Source organism: Rhodnius prolixus, unplaced genomic scaffold (assembly GCF_049639745.1).
Source record: "Rhodnius prolixus isolate KJV_2025 unplaced genomic scaffold, Rpr scaffold_8, whole genome shotgun sequence".
Lineage (NCBI taxonomy): Eukaryota > Metazoa > Arthropoda > Insecta > Hemiptera > Reduviidae > Rhodnius > Rhodnius prolixus.
Window position 1 is genome coordinate 30,432,777 of NW_027411593.1, and position 18,372 is coordinate 30,451,148.

At 33.5% G+C, this 18,372-nt stretch overlaps 1 protein-coding gene across 7 annotated transcripts in view; it reads right to left on the bottom strand.

The window, feature by feature from the left end:
- unc-13 overlaps window positions 1-18,372 on the bottom strand; it is a 626,295-nt gene that overhangs the window by 90,733 nt on the left and 517,190 nt on the right. Inside the window, exon 2 of one of the 7 annotated variants that reach the window (XM_074122299.1) lies at window positions 17,843-17,997. The exons of the other annotated variants lie outside the window; for them this stretch is intronic. The gene's annotated coding sequence lies outside the window, so the exon portion shown is untranslated. The remainder of the gene's footprint in view (window positions 1-17,842; window positions 17,998-18,372) is intronic. 7 annotated transcript variants of the gene reach the window in all.

Sequence of the window (18,372 nt, forward strand, 5' to 3'; positions counted from 1 at the left end):
AAGCGTAGAAACCAGAAAACAATGGGTACAATGTTTTTTTTTGTAAGAAACAGCAAAGATCAACTTGAAAGCAACAACTATAAGTTCGTTACTTTTGTAATAATTAATTAAAAACAAAATCTTTTCCTGCTGTAACAGAAGAATCTGGCAAATTATACATTTTCCTTTCTTTTACCTTAATTTGCATAATACTCTAATATACATGTCGGTATTTAGCAATAATGATCCGGTAGACACAATACGGTGTGCAGTAGCTGCCCGTTGGTAACAGTATAAATAATGTAACAGTTTTAATTGTTTTTGGTAATTTAGTCACTATTCTTAAACAGGTTTCTGCGCCAAAGGGTTTGCTGGAATCTTGCGCAAGGATAACTGGCCTGTATTAGGAATCAAAATAAGAGACTGTAATTTTTGGAACATGCGATAGCAGATCTCACCCATTATGAATGTTATTTTTAGTCCTTGAAGATTGTTTTTTTTTTTTTGTAACATCAAAAAAAGGTGCGTTTACAATTAGTCTTTAGATCTTAGTCTGAGCGGTTTGTGTGCGGAGGATATTGGAACGCTTCGCAGTCCAAACAGTATTGAGTTTGAGAGGACTAGAATTTAACGTTCACGTAGCAGTCTAAAGACAGTTCTGTGCTTTTCATTACTTCCTGAAGTTTGATTTGAAGAGAAAATTCATGGCAAGCTTTCCGTCAACATACATTCCAAGATATCTCACCTGGTTATCTGCAGGAAAGTACAGTGTTTAAAAGTAAATATCGTCGTCTGCGGAGCATGAATTTAAATGTGCGGATTTTTCTTACTAAAAAATAATTCTTTTTATCCGGCACCAAGATCAGGATGTTCTTGTTCAAAAGAAAATGACAGGAACTAAGTGAGAGGAAAAAACTGGCAGTATTAGCACGATAGATAAGCAATACTGCCGTTAGTTATCAAATAAGATTGTTGTAAATTAATGTAAATATACATTAAATGTTTGTAAATGGTTTGCTAGAATTGTAATGAGTCAATCACCATACTTGCTTGTCTCTTTCTATTCACCAGAGATGGGATGTAAAAGGACAAACCCAGCTAAATAAGGCTCAAAAATGCTGAAATACAGAGTTTCCTTGAAGCTATCATTATTTTCTCTTTAAAACTATTTTCAACCTAATATAGAGAAGGGTAATGGTATACAAGTAAGTAGGAGATTTCCAGTTCGGGTCAATTTATTTATTATTTGTGGTCAAAAATTTAAACTAAAATGCGAGTTTTCTCCTCCAACCGTAACACCAAATTTGGTAGCCTTTACTTCCTTCTACTTTACTTCCAAACCAGATATAACAGCTTGATTAGGAGCAGATATATCTGTAAATGGTTTTATGATTCAAAAAGAAAGCAACTAAACCGAAAAACCTAGATTATCCTACAATCTAAACCAGTGTTTCCCAACCTTTTTTGTGTCATGCCCCACCTTAACCTTTATAAAATTTTCATGCCCCCCTATGTAACATATATAATATTTAACATTAAAAAATTGATTCGTTCACTTAAGAAACATAAATGATAGGTTCTAGGAAGAAATCACTCTGAAATTGTTAACAAAACACAGTAAGTAAAATTTCAAAACATATAATGAAAAACTGAAATTCAAATTCCAAATAATTTTAATACAGATTTTTCTATATTAATTTATTATTTTAATTTAGTGAGATCCTTGCGCTTGATGCTTGCTGCACAGAGATTTTATATTAGGTTCCAATTTGGTTAGCTTCAGTCCCGCGGCAGACGGCACGCTCCGCGGTGAACCCCGGACGAAGTTTACTTGACGACGCCAATCACCCAGTTGATATTTTGGTCTCGTCAAACGGAATTATACCTAATAATTATTTACCGCAATTATTTAAGAATTTGCTTTTTTTGTTAAATTTGGCACCGATATCTAGCATTGCATTTAAATGGCCCGGAGCGAAAGTGTTAAAGTCGTGTCGAGTCCATTTTCGAATTGCCCCCCTTAACTATCAAATTGTCCCCCTGGGGGGGCGTGGGCCCCACGTTGGGAAACACTGATCTAAACCAATATAAACTTAGTGGTTCAGCACTAATCTGTGCTTAATTGAAGTAATTGAATAGCGAGATAAACGAAAAATGGAAATCAAACAAAATGGCAGTAGCCTTCCATTAATAAATGGCAAATATATGAAGTTAAATTATTTTTAGACGAAAATCAATAGGAATCAAAGGTCATTAATTAGAGAACAAATCTCTCAAACATGTAGCATAAAATATTTATCATTTCGTGGCGAACATTAATCAAACAGGGTAACTATTTGCCATTAATAAATGTGCTAATGTAATTATTTTGTAATATTCAGTAATTAATTACCATATTCTTTATTTAAGTCAGTTCTGTTTTTCTTACAATTTAATAAAAATATTACTGCAATTAATAAAGGCAGAAATGCCTAAATGTTTTTTGTTTAATAAGAGATGCGTGCTAGAATAACATCGAATTTGTTTAATCAATTCTAATTTTATGTAATTCAATTTCATTTAATAATTTTGGAACCTAGTATAAATCTAACCAGCTTATTTATAAATAATATAAAGCCCGGAAAATTCTTATGTTTTAAGCATAAGATAAATTGTTTAAGGCGGCACACTTATAGCATGTATTGCGACCATTTTCTACCGTTAAGTGTGATATACTTTATATAAATTACCGACAATCTGCAATGTTATAATATTTCCGCTAATCTCCGCTTTTTGTATTTCATGTGTTGTAGCAATGTATTCCTTATTAACATTTAATATTCAGAACAATTCATCCGTAACAGGTTGTCCATTTAATTCTATTTTTATTTCACCAGAACTCGAATAAGGAAGGACTTATTGCGTTAAGCCAATCATCATAAATCGAGTTTACATGATATACAAGTAAGAATGAAGGTATTCTGAATATTAAACAAAAAAGTTTTCAGGGAATAATCTGTGTAAAAAAGAACAATGTAAGAAATGATTAAAAACCAAAAAAATGCACAGTAAACTGTAAACTTCTAACTTTCGTACTAGAATCCATCGCTACCGCATTGTTAGTACAGTTTATCGGCCAAAATTTATCAAAATGGATTCTCTACTTGGCTGATTTTGGACCGTCGTCTATTTGTTTAATTTAAATAGCCTTTACGATTCAATCGATGGCAAATAACAGATTGATTTTATAAGTGAACAAAATATAAATAATTTTTGTCAATTCCATTCAAAAAATGGTTTCATGAAAAGATTTTGGCTACTGTTCGTGTTTATAGATTGAAAAATGAGTCTTCTTCCAGAATGTTGGCCTTAAGTTTAACGACCTTTCTCTAAGATTGGAAACTTCAATTCCACCTCAACTTCTGCTTTTACTAAATGCTCTTTAGGAAGAAAAAACACTCATAAATGTTTGGCTTTAACGCGGAAATCGATTGAACTTTTTTCTTTTATTATTAATTAAATTTGAATACTTTAAATGCTCTGTTCAGAAAGGAGAGATCTTTTAGAGAATGGTTTAAACAATTATTTTTTCAGATTCTCTAGACAGTTTTCTAACAAGATAAGAGATCCTGAGATCTCCTAAGAAATTATTTATGTCCTCCAGGGACCTGGCTAGTGTTGTTCAGTTGAAGTTCGAGCCTTATAGCCCTCGCAGCTCAAGCCGTGAAGCTCAAGTTGGAGGCTCACAAACCTGGAGTTGAAGGCTCACAAGGTGCAAGCATTTTTAAATTCTTAAGGAATGACGAGTTATCAATGAACAACGAACATTTTAAAAATTATTGTATTCATTTATACAGAAAATATGTTTTGAAAAATTCATTAGCTGCTGCTATAACTTGAATTTTATTTTAAGAAATGAATTTATTAATTAGTACAAATAAAATGCTTCATATAAAAAACAAATAAAAAGCTCCAGCCTTTTTAGCTGAGCCTTGGAGGCTCACCGGGCTCTCTGTAAGGCTTCAGCTCGAGCTCTGACTCAAACCACCTTATAGCCTTTTAGCTCAGCTCTTGAACTACACTAGACCTGACTGGAGACACCAGTTTAAGAATAAGAAACATTTACCTATACTATGTTTCATCAGGAATGTTTCAGGTTGGAATTATATTTATACAAAATTCGTAAACAAAGTTTCACATTCTCGAAGATAAACATTGACATCAAGGATGGGAGACAAAGGAAATAGTATCTTGAGCAGACAAAGATACCAGTGGGAAACTCCATTCTGAAAGTTTGTTCCGAACGTTGTCTTAGAGAAAGAATAAAATAAATAAATAAAATATAGAATTCTGTTGGAACTGAAGTGGTTTTAAGAGCAAACTAGGAACTGAGAGATTCCCTATTCGGATCTGGCGGAACTAAGTTTTTATTTAGAAAAAAAACAACTGTAAATAGTCTATGACAACTTTCGGCCAAATTTCCTGAATTTGGAAGATGGACGTTTTGCATCGCACGAAAAACTAAGAATTCTGTTTATTCCAAATGAATGTCAAAATTTTCTTACTTAGAAACTTTGCAATGAACAGAATACCATTTTGTAAAATAATACATTTATCAAGGAAAGTAAAAATTTCTGCTGAAGTCTCTTACTTCAAGTAACTGTATAATGATTTCTCTTATTAGGCGGATAGCATAAGTTAGTAAAATAAGTGCTGGCTTTACTCTTGGGAAAAGTAGGATTATTTAAGTGGGAAACGCAGGAAGAGGAATATAATTTTTACCCCATTTCCTTCCCTTACTGAAAAAGGGAAACAAGATATCGGCCTTTTCACTTCCTTCCGCTTCTTCTTCTATTACGTCAAATCCTTTTATATTATTCATTTGTGGAGTGGAAATATTTGTGAATTGAACCACGTTAAAGAGATTGCATGGAGTATCTCGAAGAAAAAGTTTTTTTTTTTCTTTTTGCGTAAGCTTGTAACCTTGCTCCGTAAGTGGCCTGAACTGTGTGATGATATAGACGCAGAAGGGCAGAAGGACCTGCTACTCTATGGTAGAGTTGAAGTGCCTCTAAGTGGCTACTGTCACAAGTACTGTCTGAAGATATACCATCCTTCTTCATTCTTAAAGGACCATCTAAATAGAAATCTCAAACTTTCATTTTAGTCTGTAGGCTATTGTAATTCAATTTTCCTTTTTGTTTTTTAATGAGACGGTATCTCAGTAATTGGTAATATTTAAAAAGGAAATTGCAAAGTCAAGAAAATCGAACCTACAAAACATTCCGTCTATGAATTCCATACAGAGTGAAATCAATTAGGAGAATCAATTAATAGCTTTAGCTAACTGCAGCCCTTAAAAATACACTTAAGGGTTGAACTTAATTTGAAAAATAATAAATGTCTAATGATAAATTTAATCAAAAAAAAGTGTTAACAAAAATCAATCCAGCGTTATATTCCACTAAAGCTGATGCTGAAATACGAAAAGGGTGTTGCCATCAATTTAACGCTAAATCATCTTCGTGACTCTTTTCAATTTTGCAGCAAAGAGCGTGTTAAAAATTGTTGCAAATACCTTGCACATTTCAAAATAGTTTTGTTTCAGAGTGTAGTTCTTCAAGAAGAAACAAAAAAGAAGCACTGTTTTTGCTTCAAATTTTCGAAATTGAGTTATCTTGTGATCAAAAAAATGAGCCGTTGATTTTGAAAGTGAGACAACTCCATTTTATGTTATTGTTAGATACGAGGGTCGTTTGAAAAGTCCGTGCAAAGTCAGAGAGATAGCACCACTGGCGCGTATCGAGGTTATGTTTAGTTAGTAGCATCTCTTGGAAGAACACACACCAAGTTTCAGCCAGATCGGTCTATTTCTTTGTGTTTGGCATTCGTTTGAATCGAGGAAGTCGAGTGATTTTCAAAAAATGGACGAAAAAGAATTTCGTATGTTGATTAAACACTACTTTATGAAAGGCAAAACGCCTCAGGAGACTAAAGAGAAGCTTGATAAACATTATGGTGACTCTGCACCTTCGATTAGAACAGTTTATAAGTGGTTTCAAAATTTTCGGTGTGGCCATATGGGCACAAGTGACGCTGAACGTTCTGGACGCCCTGTTGAGGTTACTACTCCAGAAATCATTGATAAAATCCATGATATGGTGATGGATGACAGAAAAGTGAAGGTGCGTGAGATTGCTAGTGCTGTGGGCATCTCGAATGAACGGGTACATAATATTTTGCATCAACATTTGGACATGACAAAGCTATCCGCAAGATGGGTGCCGCGATTGCTCACGCTAGACCAAAAACGAAATCGTGTGAAGTGATGCAAGGAGGTTTGCAGCTGTTCCAGAAGAATCCGCAGGACTTTAAGCGTCGTTTCGTCACTGTGGATGAAACATGGATACATCACTACACTCCTGAGACCAAAGAACAATCTAAACAATGGGTTACCAAGGGGGAATCTGCGCCAAAAAAGGCGAAGACCGTTCCTTCGGCCGGAAAGATTATGGCGACTATCTTTTGGGATTCGCAAGGAATAATCCTCATCGACTATCTGGAAAAGGGTAAAACTATTACAGGTGCATATTATTCATCGTTATTGGACCGTTTGAAAACCGAGCTGCAAGAAAAACGCCCACGATTGGCCCACAAAAAAGTCCTTTTCCATCACGACAACGCACCAGCTCACACCTCAGCAGTTGTGGTCGCAAAATTAATGGAAATAGGGTTCCAACTCGTTTCACATCCCCCCTATTCTCCAGACTTGGCTCCCTCGGACTACTATTTGTTCCCCAATATGAAGAAATGGCTGGCGGGAAAAAGATTTTATTCAAACGAGGAGGTGATTGCAGAAACGAATGGCTATTTTTCAGAATTGGACAAATCCTATTATTCGGAAGGGATCAACAAACTAGAGCAGCGTTGGACGGAGCGTATAAGCCTAAAAGGAGACTAAGTTGAAAAATAAAAAAGGTTTACCCCAAAAAATTAAGTAGTTTTTATTTTTGCACGGACTTTTCAAACGACCCTCGTATTTAATGATTTGCATTTGAAGTAGGTTAAAAATATTCACAAGCAGCAATAGACTTATTTCATATTTTTTGTGGTCTTATTATATTTCATGTACAATTTAATACGCAATAATGGTTATCGATGTTAGCTGAAAAAAATCAAGGTTTTGGTATGGGCCAATGAAGTTAGTTGTCTCATTTTCAAAAGCAATTATTTGATGAAATCGTTGATTTTCTTATACTGGAATGTAATTATAATAATACAGAATTCAATAGTTTATTTACTTATATATTTTATTTTAATATTATTTCATTCTTCTTTAGTCCAGTAAAACAAAAATACAAAAAATAAATGCATTTTTAAAGCGAAAAGTGGAAAAAGAAAAAGTCAATAATAAGTAATAAGTTTTATAATACTTATATTTCTTAGGTTAAATAGCGAAGATTTTTAAAATATTCATGATAAATGGGTGGTACATATGGTAATAAATCTATGATATCTTTATATTTTGCAATAAAAAAAAATAGTTCTATTCAAAATGGACTTACCCCACTTTCAAAATCAACACATTTGAAATATTGTTGACCAAATAAATTTCTAATAACAAATTTACGCTGATATTGAAATAATACTGATTGTTAATTGATAAAAAATATAAAATTGTGTTAATCACTTCAATGCTGAATTGAACTTCTTGAACATATTGATGAGAAATAAAATTTTTGCCCTAAATGACATCTAGACGGATCACGAAGACAGAGAAGAAGCATTTGAAGCCGAAGTATGACCTGAAGACAAAATGTTAAATTTCGTAATGTTTACTCATTAGAATCCCAAAAACCGTAAGTTCCTAAAGTTTTAAATAAAAGTAATAAGTTTCAAGAACAAAAAAATACTATCGGAGTGACAAGAAAAACTTAAGGGCAATTATCGAAAATCGTAGTCTTCCCTGATAATTAAACTGCATCTCTAGACAAAATAAATTGTCACGCCAAGCACCTGTAAAGAAGAATTTTCAGCGTTCTTTCTTTATTCCCATGAAAATCTCAGATATAAGCTGATAAGTAGGAAGTCTTTAATGATATAAAGAAATAACAGTTCTTAAAATAACAACGGAGACGTTTATTATTAACGGGAAACGGAAGTATTCATTTCCTGTCTAAAGAAGTTAAGATTAGAGAAATGATAATTTTATTTAGTAAATGAATCATAAAATAGATGTCATTATAATGCGGTGCGGAGAAATTAAAACAAATTAATAATCAAAAAGAAAAATGCAGAACGATAATGATACCAAAATAGCGTGTGGACGTATGGCCGACCGCTGGCAGTGCAGACCCACTCCAAGACCCATCTACTACGATCGTTTAACATGCGAAGTAAAACTCCGTTGTGTTTTTTATTATTTATTCTTATGCTAAACTGAATAGCGTCAGCTAAGTTTTTTGTTGTTTATTACATACATTATTCGAATAACAATAATGAAAACAGTCATTGCGCAGTTCGATAGGAGCTACATTTTAGAACATTACCATGATAGTTGGTTCACATAAACCAAATAATACACTATAAATAAAAGAAAAAATACTATAGTGTTTTCTCTTGAACATGGGCTTTTCATGAAGAATTATTGTTTTGCATTTTTCTACTTTCTGCTTAACCCTATTTTGTTTTTTTTTCAGCATAAGTAAATAAGTTTGTACCATTAATTACTTCTTTTAATAAAAAACTTATGTTTCTAAACTACTAAACTTTCCATTCGTTTAAAAAAACAAAAAAAAACAGACGCATATGGCATTTTCTTTAACATAAAGTATAGCATCAAAATTAATCATGCATACATAATTGTAGTTTAAATATAAAGTAACGTTACAGCATGTTTCACAGCATGAATAAAGAACAGGATTAGAAAGTTTCAAATAATAGTTTTTATGTGACAAAATTTAAGACTTGGTAAACACCATTTAGAAAATTTTTATTGATTTTGTGTTAAAAAATTATAAACAAAAATAGTTGGCGTCAATCTAAAGCATTTTCTTGCCGAAATGATTCGCTAAGCTGAACCATCTAGTCCCAGATTGCTGGTATTACGTTTGGTTTAATTTGTTTCTTATTTTTAAGGACTTCAAATACATCCATACTTAAGATTTATTTTGATAGGGTGACCTTATGACAAGTTCCAACAAACTTTACAACTTGAAAGTTGAGCTTTAGTCAAGAATTATTTCAACTCTGAAGTATTCTACTTTTGCAATCCTAAGCCATGCATGCAATCGATACTTTTCAGGCTTTTTGTTAAAGAAGTTTGGACTCCTTTTCAAGTATTTCAAATACTAGATTTAAACGAATATATACTCATTTAGTTTAAATAGCACGTACTCTTCATTAACTGCACAATGTTGGCGTTCTAATCTACATACAACTTCAAGCGGAAGTCTCAGGATAAATAAATTGAACATTGTGGAAATAGCAAAGAATTTCTGTAAGAAAGTTTTAGATCCTAGTTATAGTAATGTTTCATGTTAATAGTGCAGTAAATTTTGAGTCAAATAATATCTTCCAGAACAATAAGCTTCCTTTTATGATTGTGTTAAAACCTACTATAATTAATAGTATATTTCAATTTAAAATGAAATACTCGTAAATCCCAATAAAATTCTAATATTGCAAAATATGGCCTAGTTTAAATCTCCTAAGAATACAGTGGCACTGAACATCAGCATTCTTCTGGACACAGATGGACAATAATTAATGTTTTCAATTAAGGGTTTAGCATGATGAATGATATTATGAAGCACATTTTTCAAATGAAATATGTCAGCGAAACGATTACACATTAATTTCATACAAAATTACAAAATATTTTCAGGTTTCAATACAAGACTCCTAAATTCACTATTCAATCAAACCATTGAGAATTATTTATTTGTACTTTCTAAAAAAGGTTAAACTTGTCTAAAGCAGAAATGTAGATCTACATGTTAAACAATCAGTACTACCCCTCTGGACAGAATCATCACACTAACTTTCTATCAATATGTTAACACTTTCAATACAAACAAAACATCTCTTCAACTCCACAAACCTAACAGTTACATCACAGACAACACATTATTCACATTTGTATACTCAAAATAGTAATAGATTTACTTTTCGAGTTGGGTTACAATGACCTAATTCCAATTTTTAGCTAATAATATTTGTCATCATTGTAACATAAATTGGTAACTTTCATCTTTCAGTTTGTAAGAGTCTTCAGCTGGAGGAGAGAAGCTGCCCACTAGCAACACTCTCGCTGGAGGAATAAGTCAACAAATAATAACACATTTTTAAATAAGAATAAAATTTATAATGAAAAACAAAAAAATAAAGAGAGATCAAAAATGAAAAAATAAAGAAGTGAATTTAATCTGCATTAAGACGTTGAGATGGATTTCTGGCGATAAAGTTTAGAAAAAATAGGGAACAATATAATCCTTAAGGATACAGGTATAAAAATGTGGAAAAATAAAAATTGTATAAAATAGTTCAGCGAGAATAAATAAGCCATTTATTGAGCTATACACAAACACAATAAGATAATATACATATGTAAAAACCAATAAATAAATTACTTTAAATCAGGTGACACGATAGTAATTACCATGTTTAAAAGTGGCAAACATTGATGAGATGAAAAAGAAAAAAAGAAATACAGGTGATATTAGACAGAGATCTAGAAGCTGAAGATTTCAAGAACACAGTCAATTACAACGATAAGATTAGATGCAACAAACTTTGATGGAAAAGCAAGGTAAAGAAGTAGATGAAAAGATAAGCTATTGGTTAACCTTCTTAAGATCGACGGTTCTAGAAAGTAATATATCCCAAAGTTTATTTTATGGAATTTTGACACTCAAAGAAAGTTATTTAGCAAAATTTTATTAGCTAAGTATGGCTATCAGCTGGAATCCATTTTTATTGTTACGAAATATTGTAACAAATATAAACTATACATGGAGAAAAGCAAGAAACAATACAAGTTGGATTACAGACCCATACAACTCTCCTTTAAACTATATAATAGCTGAACTTGAGATGTACTTCTGGTACAGCGGCTGACGGAGAGAAATCTGTTGAGACAGACCGAAGGAGAATGCTGTTGGTACAAAAGCAAGAGAGAGTATATTAATCAGCAATGTTGGAGTTCAGTAGGTCTGGAGTTGTAACAGCTGTTCTTGGCTGGAGTCCAGAACGATATCTTCCAAACTTCTCTCGCCATCCTCAACAAACTGAGAATTCAACTACCCCCTAATTCAGCTCTTACACTCAATGCTCTTGTAACATTTTATCAGCAACATTGTTCGTGTTAAATTGTGAAACTGTGGCATTAATATTAGGTTATCCAAAATACAATGGCAAACACAAAGTCTGTAACTAAACACCTTGTTAAAGTACTATCATTGTTTAAATTGAGATTTTTGTAAAATTAGTAATTTTAACTGAATAAATAATTTCTTTGAAATGGGTTCAAAAGGTGGAACGGAACGTCTCAGTACTTCAATAAATTTCCAGAAGGTCTCTCAATAATAATCAATACAACTTGAACAATCCTTGGGACACCAGTCGTTCTTAATATTTGTATTTAGAAGGAAAAAGAATTAATTGCAGCTGCATCAAAACACATTAACTAATAAAAATCAATGGCAGAAAAAGTGCATGTAACATTTAGACGATAAATTCTCGAAACCTTCTTTTAAACATTCTAGTCAACCTAGTTCGCTCACTTGTCATCTACCTGGAGAGCCGAGCGACTTGGAATCAACAGAACTAATTTTGTATTAACACTATTAAAACGTATTCGGGGCTTATGGTTCTGCACTAAGAGACTTTGTATCATAAGACAAATACAATCACACTAATTTAAAGTTCTCATTCAGTCACTTCATTGATCTCGTCAGCTCATTTTATTATATCATCCATTTCATAGCATATGAATTCTTTTTCAAAAGACACTCGGAGTCACTGAGGCTTCCAAAAGCAGCGAAGGCTCTTGAATCACTTCTAGACCCTTCTAGAGAGTGCCAGTGCTGGTTGACTTCTCTCTTGATGCTCTCTAGATGGTGGTACTATATTGGTTGCCACAAATTTGACCACATTAATTGTATTTATAAAAAGAAAATTAATTTAAACAAGGTAAAACCGCAACTCTCCTATTTGTGAGTTCACATTACTGCTCCTAAAATTATTATTTAATTCTGACTTTTAATTTCACACTGAAACGGTCATATAATTTTAAAGAAGATGGAAAACACTGGTCACACTCTCTTGATAAGAGCGAGAGGTAGGTGGACGAGTTCGGAGATTGGATGTCAGAAGACGGACAAGCAGTTTGAAATGCGAATGCTTTAATTTATTATTTTGGGAGATGGTCTCTTTTAGAATTATAAATATAATAATTTGAATCACGAGGACTACTCCTAAGGGGTTTTGTAAGGTCTGTGTAATACTTCTTCAGAGAAAAGTGAAAAAATTAAAAAGAGATATTTAAGAACAAATAAACAATAATATTTTAGAATAATTTATCATTCCAAAATTGAAATTAATTTTAACTTCAATTAAAAATAATTTAGGTCATTAATATAGGAGGACTTATGTACCTTATAAAACATCTACAAAGTTTCTTCCCATTCTTTGCGACCATCTTCAAAGGTAACATTTTGCATACTTGGACACATCACTTCAGCATTTAAATTCTCTAAAATATCTAAATTTGATTACCTCCTTTTAGAAAGGTCAGAGCCTTTATTTATTTAGGAACAATGCTTCTATTGTTTCTTTACAACTGAAGTCCCTGGAATTCTAAACACTATCTAAACTGTTCTATTATTTTGTCCCAACCTTCGTACAATTTAAAATTCATGATTTAAAATATTTATCCCATAACTTATAAAATGAAATAATCGATATAATTAAACTACTCGTATTATTGAATGTGATAAACCATTCCAGTACAAAATTTGAGTAAAGAGGATTTTGTTAAATTAATGATAATCTTGATACTGAGGTATTAGTGGATGATTCAATTGGATGCGTAGAAAAGAGTAATTAATTGGTAGAGTATTGTGATTTTGATTATGCAAAACTTCAGGCTATCTCTCTTGTATACTTCCTGATTGGTTTTTATGTTATCAGTGTATGTAAGCCAATGAAAATGTGAGCAGCTAACAATTAGTTGCAGTAACCGTTTGTATGTAATTGTTTTCTTGTTTGGAAAGCATAGATTGGGAAATCCTATTTGAGTTTTATGTGTTGAAGTAATCAGAGATATCGCATAGTGTTTACTGAAAGAAGAATTTTGTTATGGTGACCCAAGAGGCAGAAATTTATCAGTATTCGCATTAAATCTCTTGGCAATATTGCCTGGTTTTTCCCATATTTTTCCCCTAATGGAAAATGTGTAAGGGGATCTTTCGCGCAGATTAGATGGCTGCAACACTTTTCAAAATGAACATAGATATTTCTGGAATACTGGGAACAAGCAATGACATAGGTATTGTCAAAGGGCAGCCTGAGAAGTTTCTGTCAACTGAAAAAGATGAAATGGTTGGTAGGTGAGAGGGGGGCACCTTTGAACAGTTTTAATTTCTCGCCAAATATTTAAAACATTTATGATCAGTAATTTTCTCCATATGTTGTGGTAGACCTGTTGTATAATTGACAGAGTTTCCCTTCCGTTTTCATTGTTTGGTAAAGTCAGAATTGAGGAATGTTATATTTTGTAAGGTGGAAATAAAATTTTTGTTGCATCTTTGGAAGTGTATTGTAAAGATTGTAGTGGACAATGTGAAAGTATTGTTAGCCCATATTAACATTTGGAATCCGTATTTTTTAATCTAGTATTTACAAAAGTCTATTTGCTTGCAAAACTGTAGGATATTATTGTATATTTTCTTTTATGGAAGGAGAGGAACACATTTCAACATCTCAGTTAAAATGTGCCCTACCGACCTGCAAGTTTGTGACTTTTTTTGTTTAATCGCAGAGAAGGGGAAAGAAGGTCCGAACCTACATTAAGAAGCGCAACCAACCGAATATTTTGTTCAAACTTCCTAACTCAACAACATCCCGAACTGAGTCATTCTTGATTTTTGAACCGGATTTCAGTGGTTTAAAAGAGAAAGTAATGTAGTAGTGAGAGAAATAACTGATAGAAGGTAGATTCAGAGTAAAGTAATATCATTTCTTTCTATTTTATATTGTGTTCAAAGCTCCCCCACCAGTGTGGCAGGTATTAACATTTGACACAAAAATTTTAAATTAAAAAATATAGATATGTATTTAAAGTACCAACTGTTTATTGAATAAGAAGATCTGTTAAGAAGACTTGAAAGTTGTAGAAAAAAAAAAAAAAAAAAATACGATTCTGTGCACTCTGTAACAGAAAATGTAAATTCTGTTCATATGTGCTCCGCTCTCCAATACTTCACTTTTTGTGTCAATGGTAAATGGCTGGTTTAGATCAGTGTTCTCTTCTTTTGGAGAAGAAACATTCACGGCTTCATTCTTCGACCAAGAAGATCCCCCACCAACAATTAGTCTAATCAAACTGACACGGGAATTCAGGTAGCAGTGGGAGTACGCTGCACAACCTTCATACAACCAAATGCAATGGTATCCGGAACGCAGAGAAATAATTGGATTTCCAAAAAGAATTTCCCAGATCACTGCTAATAAAACCTCATCATTGGAATATTGTCTCAGTTGTAATTTGCAAATAAAGTTGTTGCAGGGCAAATGTAGAAAATTCGTTTCCACCAGGAGAATTAGTAACGGAAATTATTGCTTAAAAGGCTGCTAACTGGAATTAAATAAACATGAACATTTACTGAGATAGTGGAAAAGCTTACAGGCTTACAAGAAACAGGAGGTGCCCAAGAGAGACACCAATCTAAAAGGAGAGTGTTAAATATTGATAGAGTGGAAAGGGGTGCTTCCAGCTGGCCGTAAGTCGAAAATTATACAAAGCCTTATTAGAGAGTAGACTGGGGCGCAAGACCTTACCTAATGGTTACTGTTTGTATGGATGGTGGACCCAAAAAGGGTTTTGTGCAGCGGGCGGAGGTTGGTTGAGGACGCTCTTTGGGACAAGAGTTGTACTTTATGTATTAGATTGCGGTGGGCAGAGGTTCGCCACTCTCTTTGTATGTATGTCCGGAAACAGCCTGTGTGCACCGCAACTTTAAAGTGGTCACCACATTTCTAGGCCAACCATATTGGAATGCTGGAGAGAGAGGTTGGAGATAGACACTTTTCATCTTTTCTCTGTTTTTTTTCTCGTTCTCTCTCTAACAATCCAGAGATCTCTGTTGAACTAAAAGTAGTGAAAACTCAGCTAGAAAAGTGCCAAGTTATGTAGTAGTTGTGCCCTACAGGCTCTGACTCAACCTCCGCTTCAAACTACCTTAGTCGAGAAAGAAGGGTGCTCTGTACACAATAAAAAGACTTTATTTTTAAAAGAACTTTACTGCAGTCTTAAGAGTTCAAACTCTTACACAGTCAGAGGCTTTGGAAACTAGAGCTTTTAAAATAAAGCCTCAAACTAACAGTAGTAATCACTCTTAAAGATGTCTTCATGTCTACATTTAAAAGAATGTAATTTTATTTATAAAAACAAATATAAGAATTTTATTAAGTACGAAGGTCGTTTGAAAAGTCCGTGCAAAGTCAGAGAGATAGCACTACTGGCGCGTATCGAGGTTATGTTTAGTTAGTAGCATCTCTTGGAAGAGCACACACCAAGTTTCAGCCAGATCGGTCTATTTCTTTGTGTTTGGCATTCGTTTGAATCGAGGAAGTCGAATGATTTTCAAAAAATGGACGAAAAAGAATTTCGTGTGTTGATTAAACACTACTTTATAAAAGGCAAAACGCCTCAGGAGACTAAAGAGAAGCTTGATAAATATTATGGTGACTCTGCACCTTCGATTAGAACAGTTTATAAGTGGTTTCAAAATTTTCGGTGTGGCCATATGGGCACAAGTGACGCTGAACGTTCTGGACGCCCTGTTGAGGTTACTACTCCAGAAATCATTGATAAAATCCATGATATGGTGATGGATGACAGAAGAGTGAAGGTGCGTGAGATTGCTAGTGCTGTGGGCATCTCGAATGAACGGGTACATAATATTTTGCATCAACATTTGGACATGACAAAGCTATCCGCAAGATGGGTGCCGCGATTGCTCACACTTGACCAAAAACGAAATCGTGTGAAGTGTTGCAAGGACAGTTTGCAGCTGTTCCAGAAGAATCCGCAGGACTTTAAGCGTCGTTTCGTCACTGTGGATGAAACATGGATACATCACTACACTCCTGAGACCAAAGAACAATCTAAACAATGGGTTACCAAGGGGGAATCTGCGCCAAAAAAGGCGAAGACCGTTCCTTCGGCCGGAAAGATTATGGCGACTGTCTTTTGGGATTCGCAAGGAATATTTCTCATCGACTATCTGGAAGAGGGTAAAACTATTACAGGTGCATATTATTTATCGTTATTGGACCGTTTGAAAACCGAACTGCAAGAAAAACGCCCACGATTGGCCCACAAAAAAGTCCTTTTCCATCACGACAACGCACCAGCTCACACCTCAGCAGTTGTGGTCGCAAAATTAATGGAAATAGGGTTCCAACTCGTTTCACATCCCTCCTATTCTCCAGACTTGGCTCCCTCGGACTACTATTTGTTCCCCAATATGAAGAAATTGCTGGCTGGAAAAAGATTTTATTCAAACGAGGAGGTGATTGCAGAAACGAATGGCTATTTTTCAGACTTGGACAAATCCTATTATTCGGAAGGGATCAACAAACTAGAGCAGCGTTGGACGAAGTGTATAAGCCTAAAAGGAGACTATGTTGAAAAATAAAAAAAGGTTTACCCCAAAAAATTAAGTAGTTTTTATTTTTGCACGGACTTTTCAAACGACCCACGTATTTATATAATTCTAATAAATGGGTTCGAGTGCTTCTAGTAACTTTGCAGATGTATGCAAGCATTAATAACTTAAATTTATCAGGGGCGCACCCAGAATTCTTTTTCGGAAGAGGGGATCTAATGAAGCAAATATAACTGGAGAAGTACTCCAACTAGAGGGACTACAACAGACCCCTTGATCGCGATGACATAGGCTGATTAGCCTACAATACGGAATCTACTATAATCTAAAGTAACTTAATTAGAGAATTATGTTAATAATGCAGAAAAAAGATGCAATCTGAGATAGAGGATATAGGATGCAACTATGTGGTAAGCCATATAATCTAAACTTAGAGATGAAGTTAGAAATGAACCATAAAACAACTACAATCCTGCATTTAACCTCTTATCAGATTCCGTTACAAATTGGAGGTCCTAAAATTGAGAAGTATCCAAAAATCAACTTAAAGGAACTTAAGATGATGTTCCCAGTGAAGTTCTACTGATCTCATTACTTCACGATTAGTAATTAATCATCCTACAAAAAATAGCTTAAGGTTGCAGTTTGCAGTTAATTGTAATTTGATTTATTTATTATATTTGCTAAAATTACCTCCCTAATCGCAGTGAATTATTATTTACTTCAGTATCCTGTGATTTTTACACATGCTCTGTTTAGCTAATATACATGATCAGCATATAAAAGTAAAAATCTGTTTTCAACTGCATGAAAAAGGAGATCATTACCTACAGAGCAAAAAATAGTTAATTATTTGAATAATTCTTCAAACTGTAAATTATAATTTTGGTAAGGAAAAACATGCTGTAACGTTCTTTTTTCAAATAAAATATAATAGAGATAGCTTATTACAGAAAATTTAACTTAAGAAATTAATAACACAAATAACTCACTTTTGACACGAAGAAATAATATTAGTAGTTAAATAAATATCCAAATTGGCGACACTCATGTACACAGCTCTTTAGTCACTTCTTCAAATATAATATCACTTTGAATAGATTCGTTTCTAGTTTCAAAAACTGTCTTTTTTTATTCCGTTTTAATTCTGTAGAAAAACAGACAAAAAATAATAGATTTTTAGAACAAATTTGGACAATTAGAAAATATTAGTAAAAGGTCAAAGTTTCAAGGTATTTGAAGGCGCATCAACAGTGAATTTATAAAATTTAAGAATATTCCCTGAGCCACGATTGAGTGAGTTGTTAGTAAATGTGGCATATTGGTCAGAACTTTATTAAAATATACTAGGCTAATCATTCTTTTGGAGCTGGAAAGTAAGGCAATTCTACTGATTTATAGCGAGAGAAGCATATTTATTTAGCGTCTTCAAAATATCGCGGATTCTTTCTTGTTTCAGTAAAAAAACAGGTTTATTTGTTATCTTCTTAGAAGAGTAGTAGAACTTTTTGTTCTTCAAGCG